The sequence below is a fragment of the Chiloscyllium plagiosum genome, chromosome 2, assembly GCF_004010195.1.
Source record: "Chiloscyllium plagiosum isolate BGI_BamShark_2017 chromosome 2, ASM401019v2, whole genome shotgun sequence".
Taxonomy (NCBI): Eukaryota; Metazoa; Chordata; class Chondrichthyes; order Orectolobiformes; family Hemiscylliidae; genus Chiloscyllium; species Chiloscyllium plagiosum.
This window is the reverse complement of record NC_057711.1, coordinates 118,147,026-118,162,953: the sequence shown is the minus strand read 5'-3', so window position 1 is coordinate 118,162,953 and position 15,928 is coordinate 118,147,026. Positions and strand designations below refer to the sequence as shown.

Genomic DNA, 15,928 nt, shown 5'->3' with positions numbered 1-15,928 from the left:
GAGCTACCTAATTAGTTCTGCTCTACTCTACCCAATTACCCTGTAAATTTCCCCCTTTCAAGTTGTGCTAAATTCCCTTTAGAAACCAAGTTTACTTGCACCATTCTTTCAGGCAGTGTGTTTCTGATCACAACAACTCACTGCATTAAGAAGTGCACTCATCTTCCCTACAGCTCTTTTTCCGTTACCTTCAAACTGTGCCCTCTGGTTACCAACCCTTCTGAAACAGGAATGTTTCCTGTCATTCACTCTAATAAAAGCCTTCATGCTTTTGAACCTTACTCTTAAATCTCCCCTTAACCCACTCTGCTCTAAGAGCAACCCAAGGTACTACACTCAACAAACATTTCTGATGCCATCCAACTTTGGAGCAGTGACCCCAGCCCTCCCTTAAAACATAAAAACTGAAAGAACTGTGAATGCTCAACATCAAAAACAGAAGTTGCTGGAAACAGCAGGACTTCAGCATCGGTGGAGAGAAATCAGAGTTAACATTTCAGGTCAAGTCACCCTTCCTCAAAAATTATGGTAGCTAGGAAAATGTCAGTTTATATGCAGAGATAGGGTGGGGGAAAAGAGGGTAAGGATTAAACGATAGGCAGGGACAGAGCCCCAAGAGAGAGGAACAGTTGCACAGATAAAAGTGGACAATGATCTGGCTAGATGGGTGAATAGGTATTAATGGGGACTGTTAGTGGCTACCAATGAGTTGTGTGCAAAGGCAGACTATGATAACAAGTTGGGGTAAGGACATGGGAGAGCTCAAGCCCGAAACTTATTGAACTCAATATTGAGTCCAGAAAGCTGCAGGGTCCTGAAGCGGAAAATGAGGTGCTCTTCTTCCACTTGCACTGAGCTTTGCTAGGGTACTGAAGCAAGCCTGAGACAGAGACGTTGGTCAGGGAACAGGGTGGGGTACTGAAGAAGTGGCAAGCAACTGGAAGCTCAGGATCTTTTTTGTGGAAGGGTCACTCGACCCAAAACATTAACTCTGACTTCTCCCTGCAGATACTGTCAGACCTGCTGAGCATTTTTCAGCAACTTCTGCTTTTGGCTCCCTTAAAAATGTTCAACATCACCGGCCACTTATATGCTCATTCCACTAGTGTATTTTTAAAATTAATTCTCAGGATGAGCATCGATAACACTGGTAGTGTCTTCCCACTCATCCAGATTGTGGAAACACTGTCACGCAGAGGCAGTTAAAATATCAGAATCAATCACATTGCTGCAGGTCTGGAATCAATATTGGCCAGACAAGGACAGCAGGTTTCATCCATAATAGAATATACAAGTTTAAATGACAACACAACAGCTTTCAGGTTATAACTTGCAAGGGGGTTGTGATTCTCAACAGCAGGAAGGCAAATGAGAGGCTGGAAAGAGATACTGTAATCAGAAAATAGCAAGGTGAAGAGACAGGTCAGGCTGGAACATGACAGGGATCGAGGAATGCCCAGTGGATTAAGTTGCATCTATTTCAATGCAAAGGGCTGACAGGTAAGGCCGATGACGTCAGGATGTGGGTTGGTATGTGGGACTGGGATATTATAGCCATGGCTAAGGGAGGGACAGGCAGCTTAATGTGCCAGGGTCCAGGTGCTTTTGGCAGGATACAAGTCGAGGAAAGAGAGAAGGGGGAGTTGCATTTTGATTAAGGGGAGTATCACGGCAGTAATCGAAGATGAAATAACTGAGACATCATCCAGTGAGGCTTTGTGTGGAGCAAAGAAATAAGGAGGAAATGGTGACATTACTGAGGTTGTACTATAGGCCCCCAAATAGTCAATGGGAATATGCCAAGAGAGTCATTTGGCTATCCATTTTGGTCGGAATAACAGTAAAAAGGATTATTATTTGAATGATAAAAGAAAAATTACAGCATGCTGCTGTTCAGAGGAGCCTGGGTGTCTTTGTACATGAATCACAGAAGGAGAGAGAGAGAGAGAGGGAGAGAGAAGGACCCCTCAAGGACCAAAGCAGACATGTATATGTGGAGCTGCATGAGATGGGGGAGGTCCTCAATGAATATTTTTCCTCTGTTTGCCATGGACAAATACAAGATGACTTGCCAACTTGGGGAAGTTAGTGGTGATATCGCGGGGAGAGTTCATATCACAGTAGAGGTGATGTTGGATGTATTAGAGAATGTATGAAGTTGGATAAACCCCCTGGTCTTGACTAGATATATCCAAGAACCCTGCAAGACACTTGAGAAGAAACTGCAGGAGCCCTGGCTGATTTATTTGCATCATTAGCCACAGGTGAGGTCCGGGAAGATGGAGGGTAGCAAATGTTGTGCCATTATTCAAGAAGGGCTGCAAATAAAACTTGGGAACTACATATCAGTAAACCTAATGTCTGTGGTAGCTAAGTTACTCTAGAAGATTCTGAAGGATAAGATATACATGCATTTGGAAAGACAGGGTGTGATTATAAGTAGTCAGAATGGCTTTGTGCATGGGAGTTCTTTGATGAAGTGACCAGGAAGGTTAATGAGGGCAGGGCAGTAGGCATAGTGTATATGGATTTCAGTAAGGCCTCTGATAACATTCCCATGGTAGGCTGGTCTGGAAGGTTAGATCGCATGGAATCCAGGGACAGCTGGCAAATTGGTTACACAATTGGCTTGATGGTAGGAAGCAGAGGGTAATAGTGGAAGGACGCTTGTTGGACTGGAGGCCTGTGCTTAGTGGCGTACCTCAGGATTCGGTGCTAGGCCACTGCTGTTTGTCATCTATAACAATGATTTGAATGACAATGTACCAGATATGATTAGTAAGTTCGCAGATTACACTAAAGTAGGCAGCATCGTGGACAGTGAGGAAGATTATCAGAAATTGTAGCAGGATCTTGTGGGCCAAGAAGTGGCAAATGGAGTTTAATATAGATAAGTGGAAGATCTTGCATTTTGGAAAGTCAAATCAATGTAGGAGTTTCATGGTGAATGGTAGGGCCTTAAGGAGTGTAGTGGAACAAAGGGATTTTGGAGTTCAGATGCACGGTTCTCTGAAAGTGGGGTCACAGGTAGACACAGCAGAGAGGAAGGCTGTTGGCACACTGGTCTTCAGTCAGGGCATGGAGTATAGAAGTTTGGAAGTTATGTTGCTGTTGTACAGGATGCTGGTGAGGCTACACTTGTTGTAAAACTGCAAAGAGTGCAGAAGAAAATTATGAGGAAGTTGCTAGGACTCAAGAGTTATAGGGAGAGGTTGGACAAGCTAGGACCTTTTAAGAGTTTATGAGACTGAGGGAGGGTGGGGGGGAATCTTACATAAGTGTACAAGAGACATGAATAGGGGGAATGCATTCAGTCTTTTTCCCCGATTGAGGAATGGAGGACGAGAGGGCAAAAGTTTAAGGTAAGAGGGGAAAGAATAAATGGGAACTTGAGGGGTAAACATTTTTACGCAGAGGGTGGTACACATATGGAATGAGCTGCCAGTAAAAGTGGTTGAGGCAGGCACATCAACAACATTTAAAAGGCATTTGGAGAAATACAGGAGTAGGAAAGGTTTAGAAGGATATGGGCCAAGTGCAAGGAAATGGGGTTAGCATGGATGGACATTTTGGTCGGCATGGACCAGTTTGGCCAAAGGGCCTGTCTCCGTGCTCGAGGACTCTTTGACAGGGAGCCCTGGTAGACTTTGAATACCTGCTTTCTAGAATATTAATGCAGCAGCATAACTGCTTTATTAGGAAGCTTTGGAGGTTCATAAAACCTTATAGAGGTTTATAAAATCATGAGGGGTTAATGATAGGTGTCTTTTCCCTAGAATGGGGGAATTTCAAGACTGGGGGAACATTTTGAAGGAGAAAGGAGAGAGATTTTAAAAAGAAATAAGGGGCATTTTTTTTAAACACAGAGGGTGGTTTGCAAGTGGAATTAACTTCCTGAGGAAGTGGTGGATACAGGCACTGATACAAGGTTTAAAAAACATTTGAATAAATACATGAGTAGGAAAAGGTTTGGAGGGATATGGGCCAGGAGGAGACAAGTGGGACTAGTTTAGTTTGGGATTTAGTATGGTCGGCATGGATTGGTTGGACCGAAGGGTCTGTTTCCATGCTGTATGGCTCTATGATTAATTGTGTTTAACCTTGAGAAGTCCCAGCTTCATCAGAAACTCTTACTGGCTTCCAGGTTTCTGTGTTTGGATCCTCTGCGTACAGACACATTATCCTTATCAATGGAGGGATTTAGCATTCCTGTTGAAATGTTGACCATCGACTACCTGTGACTCAGAGAATCATGGAGTCATAGAGTCACACAGTACAGAAGCAGACCTGGGTAACCAATGGAAACCTGATCCTGGTGTAGCATTATGCTGCTAAATTGCAAGTGTGAAAGATCAATAACAGCTGGGTGAGTTCATACAAAGTGATTGTTTTGTTCAGATGACTTGTCCATACCACAATGTGTCACATGTACATTGGACTCTGTCATATGATGTGCTATGGACAGGAAGTACATTCACAAGTGTTTATAATTGATATGAATCTGCTTTGATCATTGGTGTAAGGAAAGAGTAATAACTGCCATTTCAGGTTCTGCACAGCAACTTGAGGAACAAGCTGTTCTTCGACAAGTTAATGGTGCTGGGGCAGCCGGAGGTGCAGGAAGGATGTGGAGAGGAGTGTAGTGATTCGGATTGTGGTGAGCCTTCTGTACCACTGCTCATCATGTTGTATGCTATTGTTCACCGTGACACAGACTTGCTGCAATCATCCTCTAAGTGTAGAGATCTACAGGATCTGCTTGATCTAGTGTGGTAGAGGAAGGCCACTTTGTAAATAATGAAAATAAGACTACTGCCTTAAGCAGGATGTAGGTTTTTGCATGTTAGTGACTATGTACAAGTCTGCTTAAAATACTAGACATTGTTACAGACACCATGAGGAAGATCTGTATGCAGGCCCTTACAGAGACGTCCACATCCCATAGTGAAAGGGAAAAAAAGAAATGGTGATCAAATTATGCTCAGAATTTATTTTCTGTACAAGCTCACAGATGCTATAAGGCTAACTTCTAAAGTCTTTCTGTATCAAAGAAGTTTTAATTTATTCAGAAAACTGACAAGTGTACACTAATTGAAACTAAAAATGATTCAAAATAGTTTTTAAATCAGTGTTTAAATTGAATTACTTACAGGTGGACAACTAGATACCTTCCCGGTGTTGAAACCCATTTCCCACCGTATTAATAAAACTGCATCACGTTATACTTAAATGCATTCCCTGATGCATTTATGAACAGTACAGAGACAATTATATTCTATGACTGCACTGATTATTGGAAGATTACACATTTGTGGTCAACCCAATCAGTTTTATGGGAAAGTAATCTAAGCAGTGCTTTTGAAGTGAGTTTTGTGTACAATTTTCCTGTTGCGCCAAAAGTGGAAGCTCCCTCGTCCGGCAGTCTTACACACTGAAGAGCCTTCTTTACTAAAAATAAATGCTTAAATAAAATTTATTGGGAACTGCAAGATGAAAATTTGGTGCTTCTAAACAAATACAAGGCAAAGGTTTGTGTGTCTCTGGTAGAATGCATATTTTACTGACATAATATGTGGACTGATACGCAATAAAATAAAACAAATTAACAACCCATCTCGGAATTTTCACTTTGATACTTTTGGCTCCTTTGATATCTTTTTATGTCTAGCTCAAGCACATACGTCACTAGATGCTTAGAATCATCGAATCTTTAGTGTGGAAACAGGCCATTTGGCCCATCATGTCCAAACAAACCCTCCAAAGAGCATCCCACCAACACCCACCCTCCCCGTCACACCTGCAACCTTGCATTTCACATGGCTAACCCAGCTACTCTGCACATCCCTAGACACTATGGGCAATTTAGTATGGCCAATCCATCTTACCTGCACACCTTTGAACTATGGGAGGAAACCACAGCACTCAGGGAAAACCCTTGCAGATACAGGGAGAACGTGCAAATTCCACATAGGAAAGTCACCGGAGGGTGGAATCAAATCTGGATCCCTGGTACTGTGAAGCATTGCTAATCAGTGGGCCACCATTCCACCCATTTGATGAATATTTCTAATCCTACAATAAAAAGACAGTATTCTCACGTTTCTTGACTTTTCCTTAAAATAATGTGATCAACACGGAAAATGTCGGGAGCTATAAATGAGATTAAAGAGTCTCACATGGCCCAGGGACCATGGGTTTCAATCACACTTTCTCCACAAGGTTCCCCCTCCGACTGATCATGACTGAAGACACAGGCAGTTGGCACAGATTTGGTTTGGGGATGCAATTTCAAATTTTAGTCACCCGCATTAAAAAAAATTCTTAAAGAAAAATCTACACCATTTACAATTTAAAGAAAATGTTCTTCTGTTTTCCCCAACCCTGCCGACATAGCAATAAACTCTTGTAATTGAATTTGAGCCTCAAAAATATGTCAAAAAAGTTAAGCCTGACCTCTAATTGACCTGACTATCTGCCAAGTACAATTAGCCTCTAACTGAGGCAGGAAGACAGTAATTACACCTTGTAATCTTAAAGGGACACAACTAATGTTGCACACAGCTGCATTTTCTGCAGCAGAATGGTATACTTAAGGAATACGGTGTGATGATCCTGACCATAAAACAACTTTAATTGGGGCTTTTGTACAGTTGTAGTATCCCTATCTCTGAGCCTTAGTTCAAGTCCCACTGACTCCCGATGTGTGAATTAACATGACTTAAACAGATTGATGCCAAAATATCAATGAAACGATTACAGCTTACACAGGATACCAAGGTCAACAGAAGTCTTCTCCAACCACAGACAGAATGGATTGTTTTGGGAACCAAAGAAAATTTTGCACATGTAATTCTGAAAGCAGACCTTCCCCCAACTCTCCAAAAGCATTCCGCCAAAGGCAGAATTCAGAATTGTGATGGAATACTCCCTTCTTGCCTGAACGAGAGCAGCTTCAACTGCACTTGAGAAGCTCGAAACAGTCCGCTGGACTGACACTCCACCCACCAACTTCAACACGCACTCCCTTCACCACTGGTGCACAGCGGCATCAGCATTTATAAAATGCACTGCAGCAGCTCACCAAGACTGCTTTCCCAGAGGAAAGAACCAGCAATGCATGGAAGCTGAATGTACTGGTTGCACTGAAACTCTTTGAAGTGTATAAGTCAAACCAGTGTATGTCTCATTCGCCAGTCACATTGTTTTGAATTTATTTCTTCTGGTTTGATAGCATTTTCCAAAAGTACAACCACTACCACTTAGAAGGACAGATGCATGGTAAGACCACCAGCAAGTTCACCCCAAGCCACACACCATCGTGACTTGGAATGGGTTCATCATTGCTTATGGATCCTGTATACCTCATGCTCCTTTCCTAACAGCACTGTTAGGATGTCTAAACCACACAGAATCGAGTGGTTCAACGCAGTAGCTCGCCATCACCTTCTCAAGGGCAGTGAAGGATGGGATAGAAATGCCAGCCTTGCCAACGTTGCTAACATACAAAATTGATGGGAAAAAAAAATCAGAGGAATTCAAGAGGTTGAGAGGTGGTGATGAAGATCCAGAATGTACACGTGACACGCAACATTGTGACAGTGAAAGTGCAACGTCCAACGTACACAATACAATATAGGAGTTATTGGTTAGTATGGACTGGTTGCATTAACTTTAACAACGACAAGGACAGCAATGTTTCCTCTATTTTTTTTTAATATGTAACCCAGCATAAAAGGGCCAGTCATCAGTTGTCTCTCAGTGAGGAGCACCTGCACCTGAATCGGAAGGTTTGTGGTTTCAAGTCGTACTCCGAAGAATGGACTCCCACAATCCTAGCTGACACTCAGTGCAGTAGCAAGGGGACACTGCAAAATCAGAGGGCCAGTGTGGCAGGGTTGTTGTCTTTTGGAGGTGGATGTACAAATGTATATTAATGGATAAGATCCATTGCATTACTTCCGAGACAAGCAGGGGGATTGCTATCACGTGTCCCAGGCAACAGTCATCCTTCAACCAGCATCACCGAAAGGAAGTTCAGCTGCTCATTTATGTCGCTAATGTTCAATGGGAGCCTGTTGTATACAAATTGGCTATTTTGGCAAATTTACAGAATGCATCTGAATTAAAAAAAGGGTGAGAAGACAGACAACTCTCCTACAAGTCTTCAGAAGATTGTGTAACTAAAGAATACATTAAGTTTCTCAGATAGGTTTGACCATCATATTACCACAGAGTTCTGTCAGTTATGCACAACTTGCTCAAGAGCAACAGCGATAATTAGTTAAAAATAACACGACAAATGCTTTGATGAGTTTCAGCAGAGTGAACCTATTTCACATTGCACTACACTTCTCTGACCACCCTTTGGTCATTTACCCTAATATCACCTTATATTGGCTTGGTCTAACCATTTTGTCTGTTAACTGTTACCATAAAGCTACTTGCAATCTTTTACCAAGTGAAAGGCTTTACATAAATACAAGTTTTGCATAAACAACAACACCCGCTCAAATTTTCATGGTTTTGGACAAGTAAACAATTGAATATGGAAAGAATAGACTTTGAGGGTTTAAGCTCCACTATTGATAATTATTGATTCAAAATATTTTTGTGAAAGTAACAGCCAGCAGGAGCGTCGGAGGCTGAGGGGTGACCTTATAGAGGTTTACAAAATTATGAGGGCCATGGAAAGGGTAAATAGACAAAGTCTTTTCCCTGGGGTCGGGAGTCCAGAATTAGAGGGCATAGGTTTAGGGTGAAAGGGGAAAGATATAAAAGAGAACTAAGGGCCAACCTTTTCACGTAGAGGGTGATACGTGTATGGAATAAGCTGCCAGAGGAAGTGGTGGAGGCTGGTACAATTGCAATATTTAAAAGGCATTTGGATGGGTATATGAATAGGAAGGGTTTGGAGGGATATGGGCTAGATGCTGGCAGGTGGGACTAGATTGGGTTGGGATATCTGGTCGGCATGGGCGGGTTAGACTGAAGGGTCTGTTTCCGTGCTGTACATCTCTGTGACTATGACTCTATAAATCTCCAGGCTTTCCTTTTCAATAAATCGACAGATGGCAATATGGCAGACATTGCTAGGTCTGGAAATACCACACAATCATTTTCTGTCATATGATTTACTGGGCAACCTGGGACAAGTTAAGTTAATCAAAAATGTCCAAAAATTCTTTTTTGCCCTTCTTTCTTCAAAAGCCCAGACTAAGACAATAACACAGATGAACAGTGTCATTACTAAAGGCGATGGAGGGTCACTATACTTAATTGTGTGGGTGGAAAGTTCAATGGGCTACTTAAAGTACAATTCTACAGTCTGTCAAAGGGCTATCCTCCCATTCCTGGAATGACTCTTCCTCTTCAGAAGCTGACATATAGTTTGCTTTTTCAGTGTTTTCTGTGGAACATTTCGGTTGTCAAGTTTCACAGCATGCTGCAAAATCACAAGATCATTTGTATGAACACCCTCTGTATTACACCCCAACACAATGCATTTCTTCATAATGCCTTCTATGTCAAAAATATACTTGCTTTTACCACTCATTCGCAAGATCTCAAGCGGTGTCACTAAGGTAACATTTTGGAGCACTGTCAGTGGTTAAGTAACAAACAATATTCTGATTTGAAAAGCATCATCTCTCCCAAATGGCTTTAGATAATATTATGCTGTTATGTAATTCATAAAGAGCTCAGAACCAGTTGTTACCTTACTCTATATCCTGGTGTGCCATGTTTTACTGCTGCACTACAATATTGCACCAAGTGACAGTATATCAGTTCACCAGCCACATGGAGACCTGCAAGAAAAACACCCAAAACTCCAGCATGAAGTCGAAAGTTTGATTATTTCTAACGCATGGCATTCAGAAAACATAGCATGGCAGCGGGTCGTTAGAGTGTAAAAACAAAATTTAAAGCAGAACTAAACTGAAAAATTAAAACAAATTAATGCCAGAGAGGAATGTGCAAGAATACATTGACCAGCGCAGTAAACTAAACGTACAGTTCCAACCCATGATGAATTGGGATAAGCAAAACCCTTGAACATTTTAAACTCAAAATCAAAATGTTGGATCTACCAATTTGATATTCAAAGCCTGAGGCAGGAAGCAAATGAGCCTGTCGACAATTTCCTAAAAAGACTTAAAAAGAGACCCATAAATGTAAATTTAAGAACATACATGGAAAAGCTGTTAAATCAACTCATCTAGGGTTCTGCATACCTTAAGTTAAAAAGAGATCTAACCTGAAAAGGTCAGATTCAGAATATCGCAGGCTACAGACACTCTCAGATCACATGAAATGGGAAGTTGAAAGGCAAAGACTTTCCAAACAGCTCATTCAGTTAAGTCACGAGAAAGGCATGGGATTGTTGCAGTGAAATAGCAACAAAAGAACGGACAGCAGAGAGAAAAGATGGGCAAGAGATGTGAATGATCATGAGCTCACAGATTATTTACAGGTATTGTCCCACAGTTGGATCAAACTGCAAACCTTTGGAAAGTCAAAACACTGGGAAAAGATTTGCAGAGCAAAGAAAGAAAACAGTGAGACAAATTAGAATAATGTGATATGGTGTATCAGAAGTAAAAAGGACTCAAGACATCTGCATTCTGGAAGAGAATAATGAATCAGGACACAAGAGGCATGGGAACCACATAACTTCATGGAACGCTGGAGACATGCCACTTCCCAGTTCACACAACTATTCAGAAAAAGGAAAGGATTAGAAACAAACCCGCCAGAACAAATCTGAAGCTGAAGACCGATTGTGGAACACAGAGTAAGCTCAGCCAGCATGGACAACATCAGATGATCTTTCCTGAAAATTTTAATAATGGTTACCCAAGGAAAGAGTTTTGAACTGAGCGTGCAAAGGAAACAGATGATTCAACAGCTAGCAATAACCCAACTCAGAGAGAGACTCAAAAAAAAAAGGAAAGATATTAACAGTACGTTCTACGTCACTGAAACAGATGGTCCTGCTATTCTGGGATTGAGCAGTGTGAATCTGCAGCGAATCTCAGTAAAGCAAGGGGGTAAAAGATCAAAATATAAAATCACTTCATGAACGTAACACCACCAAAACCAAAGCAAATTACAATGAGACCAACAGAGTTGTAGAGTTACAGATGCTTGCTTAGAAAGTGATCCAGCAGTGACTTGGTAAGAAACAGCAGCACAGCCAGCAGTACAGCAGCTTTGGTCTACCAGGAATGAGATCTCAGTAGAAGATGGTCTTTTGCTTGCCAGATCCAGATTGTACTTGAATCAATGCAGGAACAATTTCCCGAGAAGGGCTTGCGTGAATATAGAAATTTAAGCTCATAGTCAAACCCACTGTGAACCTAATAGGCATGTATAAGGACATTGAAGAAATAATGTCTACATGGAAGGTATGCTGAAATAAATCAAACACAGCAGGAAAAGATGATACCCACTGATTTACCAGCCAGACCATGGCATATTGTGGGAGCTGATTTATCTTGTTCACATCTCATTCACATCTCTTGCCCATCTTTCTGTCTGATGTCCATTCTTTTGTTGCTATTTCACCCGAGAATGGTGTATTTAAGGAACAAACTACCAGTCATAAGTTCACTTTTATCTGTAACAGGAAAGATTTGAGAGCTACTGCAATTATCTCAGCAGTACAAGCTCTGTTCACTGAGCAAGAGATTCCTTTTTGAATAGTATGTGACAATGGAACCCAATTCACCTTCAAAGAATTACCTGAACAGTACAGACTCAACCTTACCACCACATTACCCAGGGGGAAATGGTTTTACAGAAAATCAAGTCCAGACAGTGAAGAGAATAATCATGAAATGTGAGCATAAATATGCTATTTGAAAGCACAGAGGATTGTAACTAACACTGTGGATTTACAGATGCGGATTGCCATGTCAAATATGATGTTGAGAATATGAGGGGGGCATGGCACAAGGAAGGGCAGGATTGGGGGTTAAATACTCCTGGATACAAGGTGCTCTGAAAAGATAAGGAAGGAAAAAGAAAGAACATAGATGTCCTGCAAAAAGAGGTTGTTTTAGGGGGTTCAAGGACAGTAGTCAATTTGGCTAAAACCGAGGAACAAAAGGCAGAAATAAAATCGCTCAGTGTTGTGCATAGTGGAAAGAATGTAGAGGAACACATCTTCTTGTAATTTCCTCAAAGGGGTAAGCTTAGTAGTTATAATGGGGGACTTTACCTAAATTTAGACTGAGACAGTGGTGGTCTAAAAGCAGGGAGGGGCAAGTGTTCTGAGACTGTGTTCAGGAAAACGTTTAACTAATCTGGAGATATCTGAAGACTAAACAGAGCGTGTTGATGAGGGCAATGCTATTGATGTGGTGTACATGGATTTCCAAAAGGTGTTCAATACAGTGCCATAGAATGGACTTAGAAAAAGTTGTAATTCATGGAGTAAAAAGAGATAGTAGTTGCACAGATAGAACTTGGGCAAAATGACTGGAAACAAAGTGTAATAGTTCAAGGATACTTTTTGGATGGAGGAAGTTTGTGGTCGAGTTTTCCACGGCTTGGTTTTGGGATCACTGCTTTTCCTGACATATTTTAATGACCGAGCTCTTGGAAACTGTCCCCATGCACAAGTTTGTAAATTACACAAAAAAACTTCAACTGGGAGGAGGATAGTGCAAATTTACTGAAGGATATTGACAAATCGAAGAAGAAATGTGAGGGGACACGTTTTGAAAGAAGATGACAAAAGAACTTAAATTAAATGGACACAAAGGGTACACAGGAGCAGGGCAACCAGAATAATTATGTGCATGAATCTAAAGATGGCAGAACATGGACCGTGAGCAGTTGATAAAGCACACAGTATCCTAGGCTTTATTAACAGAGGCAAAAAGTGCAAGAGCAAGGAGAGAATGTTGAACTTGTGCAAGACCTCAGCTGGAGTATATGGTGTACAGGTCTGGGCAGCTCGCTTTAGGAAGGATGGAAACACGTTGGAGGGAGTGGAGAAGAGATTTACAGAAATGGTTCCATAGATGAGGAACTTCAGTTATGAAGATAGATTGGAGAAATTGGAACTATTTATCTTGCACAGTGGAAGGCAAAGAGCAGATTTGATTGAAGTTTTCAAAGTCATGAGGGGACAGGACAGAATGGGTAGGAAGAAACTGCCCCTTCTAACACAAAGATCAAGAATGAGAGTGCACCGATGCAAGCTAATTTTCAAAAGAAGAGAGAGTGTGATAGGAGAACATTTTAACATAGTGAATAGTTACACATCATGACAGAGGCAAGTTTGATGAAGGGGAGTTCAATTGAGGCAATCAAAAAAATTAGATGATTATTTCATTGGGAACAATGGACAGTGTTACAGAAAAGGTGGGAAATGGCACTCAATAATAACTTTCATATGGAGAAAGGTGTAGACACAATGGGCTGAACAGACACCTCCTGGCAAAAAATATTTCATTGAGCCGGGGGCGGAAAATATAGAGGTTTATAAAATCATGAAGGGTATAGATAGGGTTAATAGAAGGTGTCTTTTCCCTAGGATCTGGATTTCAAGACTTGGGGATGTACTTTTAAGGATAAAAATTTAAAACAGAGGGTGGTTCACTTGTGGAATCAACCTCTTGAGGTGATGGTTAATCTGGGCACAATTACAACATTTAAAAAGACATCTGGATAAGTACATAAAAGGTTTACAGGTATATGAGCCAGGAGCAGGCAAGTGGGACTAGTTTAGCTTGGGATTATGTTCAGCATAGACTGGTTGGACCGAAGGGTCTGTTTTTGTGCTGTATACTCTATGACTCATTGAGTCACAGGTAGGTGGTCAACACTTCAACAAGAATACTAAATCCCTCCCTATTAAAAGGGCAATGTGTCTGCACACAGAGCATCCAAACATGGAAACTTGGACCCAATAAGAGTTTCTGATGATGCAGGGACTCCACGGTTAAACACCACTGAGTCCAAAACTGATAAGCAAATGAGAAGAAACAGAGTCCATGTTTGACCTATACTCAAACCGGAAAAACAGAAAAGATCATCAAAACCATCAAAGAATATCAACAGCATTATCAGCTAATGGTGCACCAGCAAGTGACAACATTAGCAAGATCAAACTCCTACACCATCAAGAGCGACACACATAGCGTTATCTATGCCAACTCAGAGAGGAATAAATGCCAAATCAACAAGATGGTGGCACATCTTACCATCTAAACAATGCAACGAATTATGTTTTTCCTTGAAAAGAAAACATTTGGTTTTGTAAAAGTTAATTGTTAAAGCTTTAGAAAAAATGTTAGCGATTGGAATGGATTTTGATAGATCCATTAGATATGGTAATATATATCTTTTTTAGAAGATAACAGAAATGCTATATTGTGACATCATTTGTAGAGAAATAGGAACCAACGCATATCAATGTATGTCATAGGGTGCCACATTTACTGTCAGACTGCTGTCATGTGCTGAGTGACATTGTATCACGCTCAGTCCAACAATGATGGACAGCAACAAGTAAAAAATGCTAGATGTAGGTATAGCATTCAGAGTCCAAAATGTGGTTATTTCAAACTTATGGAAACCAGAAGACAACAGTTAGTAAGCAAGATATAGACACGGCTTTCATGAATGACCTCTCCATTCATCTAGTGTTGCATTAATCCAACATCAAAGTAACAGATTTTTTCACTCCTTCCACAATAAACAGACAGCTTCTCCCCTAACAACGGTTTAAACTTTGTTACAAATGAAAGAACATTTAGAACTTCGAAAGTACAGAGGGTTTTGGACACCGTGCCTTCACCTCTGGATCTCATTTAGACACAACTCTCTGCCCAAGGTGCAAGGATGTATGAAATGATCTTGGACAGCCTCCCTGAAAATACTGAGCATCCAAATACATCAAACTCCCACAAGAATTAAACTGGCAGAGTCTCACAGAGATGCCACAAGGTTATCTGATGATAGAAAGTGAAAACAAATCTGTCAGGAGATGGCCTAGAACAATGACTGGGATGCAGTGGAGGTTTGAAGAGGATGACGGAAGCAGAAATATTTTCTTCTTTGTATTTTACAGTTGACACAGTGGGTGGGTGCCCTCATAGGAGAAATTGTACCCGAAATCTCCAGAGCAGACACCCTGTTTTGGATAAGCAGAAAACACATTCCTGCAAATTATAAATTAAGCATCTACATATTGTTCTGACTCCTCAGTTTTGTGTACCAGGTTCTGTGCTCACAGCACCCACTCAAGAGGAAAAAAAAGCCAAGAGTCTCAGAACAAAACAACAATGTCCTGAACAGTGATATACAGAACTGAGAAACAACTGCATTTGAACAGTTTTGTGCTCGGGTTTCTGATGGTCTTTTTGCAGTTTACAATAAATAAAATGTAAGAAAACTAATGAGTTTTTTAAAAAATCATTGCAGTCTATTGAATAAACAAGGAAGGGAGAAATTTGTCCTTTTAGTCCAGTTCATCTATTTTATTGGTGGAAAAGCATTTTTTTTAATTAAGTGCATCTCAAAGTGGTAATAACCGTGGCTGAAAGTTGCAATCATCTACTATAATTCAGCATCATCTCCTGAAGTCAAGGCAATTTGTTCCATGCTCCCCCGCATCACCTCCCCTCCACCCCAGAACCAGGGTCATGATGTGCAGAGGGTTAGAGTAGAGCACTGGACCTGGCTGCAATATAACGCATGGAAGTACAGCACAGTCAGAAACACAGGGTCATCTTACATCTTCTCAAGAACCTGCTTCTGCGAGCCAAGGTGTGGGAAAGGCTAAAAAAAAAGACAAGATGCTTTTCTGCTTCAGATCATCTGTAAAATCCCACACTGGTGATCCCCTGCACATTAAAATCCAGCAGCACAGCAGGGGTGTTGTCAAAGAACGACAATTCCTGCTAATTTGTAACCA

At 41.1% G+C, this 15,928-nt stretch overlaps 1 protein-coding gene across 6 annotated transcripts in view; it reads right to left on the bottom strand.

The window, feature by feature from the left end:
- Positions 1-15,928, bottom strand: part of znf462 (zinc finger protein 462) — a 106,959-nt gene that overhangs the window by 59,487 nt on the left and 31,544 nt on the right. The gene's annotated exons all lie outside the window — the stretch shown is intronic.